This window comes from Phytophthora parasitica, assembly GCF_000247585.1.
Source record: "Phytophthora parasitica INRA-310 unplaced genomic scaffold supercont2.198, whole genome shotgun sequence".
NCBI classification, from domain to species: Eukaryota; Oomycota; class Peronosporomycetes; order Peronosporales; family Peronosporaceae; genus Phytophthora; species Phytophthora nicotianae.
Window position 1 is genome coordinate 21,108 of NW_008649184.1, and position 1,603 is coordinate 22,710.

Below are 1,603 nucleotides of genomic sequence, written 5' to 3' on the forward strand. Positions count from 1 at the left end.
CAGAGTCTGGAAACTGCTTTTGAATGTCAGTGATATTATGGCGCTGAGCGTGTCCAGCGTCTCGTGTTGGTCGATTATTATGTTTGGGCATCTTCAACCCCGTTACCCGACCATTTACTTTTTTCATCTTGGCTCCTCCGTCAGGTTCCTACCCCTTCCAGGGCCGTGGCTAGTACGACGGCAGACTTGGGCTTCTTAGCCAGTTCAGGGGGTCGTTGTAGAGGCTTCTGGGGCCCATGGTCGACTCTTACGCATCTTTATGCCCGTCTACTTCGCTGGCGGAGTGATTGTTTTGCGCTTCTTATTGGACAACGGGCCCCCATTTTCAGAGGCTTCGTTTAGCTTTTTTTTAGGGGCTACTTAAGTAAGTTCGATTGGTTTTGGCGGGTACTTAACCAGTTTTAAACACTCTTGTGTCTACTTATGCGAGTTGACATCGAAACAGTTTCATTCCCAGGCAGTTTTGATTCCGGTCGTATCGAGAGATCTTTTTTTTTTCTCTTGGGTCACTCTGATCGATAACATAAAGGACGATCAAGCGCTTCATGCATCACCGCCGACTAATCGAATGGACCCTTGTCGGCTGGGCTCTTGTCTTTCGACCGGGGGTTTGCGCTCCACCCAACTTTACCACCTTCACTAGCTCTCGCCCGACAGATGCGAATGTGGAGCTTGTTTCATGTGAGTGAGCCTTCACCCTAGTAAGGATTCTTGTTCTAAAAGGGATCCTGCAATTGCGTTGCAGTTCTTCCTTCGGTCGTGTATGACAATCTGGATGGAGACAAAACGGCGACTCTGGTGACTCCAAGCTCAGGAGTGCTAGTGGCCCATGTGAACTACAGAACGGTATACCACCTAACTCACACAGCAACTCACGGGACTAATGATTTGCCAATGCCGCTCTTACTTATTGCAGGATTCGCGATACTATACTGAGAACGTTTTGGAATCCAGACTCAACTACCCAAGTACGTTTTTCACCCTTAAGCACCATATTTACTACCAACCTGAATAATTATGCTGTGCATTGAAGCTTCTCTAAGTCCGTACGCAAAGCTATCGTATGCCTCAAAACCTGTTTCAGCTACCACGTACAAAACTGGACAAGGCGCAACTTTTCTAAAAGATTTCGATGCTGCTACTGCACCCGTGGAGAGTGACGGCTTTTGTGAGCGCGAGCTGTCTGACCTTGGATCCATAATGAATGCCCAAAGTGATTTATGCGGTAGATTCAAGCAGGTGGACACAAATGTGGGATTTCTGCTGCAGATTGAATTTGTGGAGCCGAGTCCTGTCACTACAAGCTGGTCGTGGTACCTGGGATTACCTTTCCGACTTGGTAATGGCGCTGTGGTCGTTCTGGATGGAGTCGTTTTGCAAGACTTGATGGGAAAAACAGGATACTGGAAAAGCGTATTATCTAAAGCAACCCAGGTGGAAACGAAAATCACACCTGGTTTTCACGTATTGAAGATTTACGGACTCGCAACTAAGTTCGAAACGTCAGCAGTATACTTCAGTCGAGAAGGCTCCACGCCATCTATAGCTTCCGTATCTGCCATCATTGGAGAACTAACAAAATGGACTCAATTCGTCGCACCTG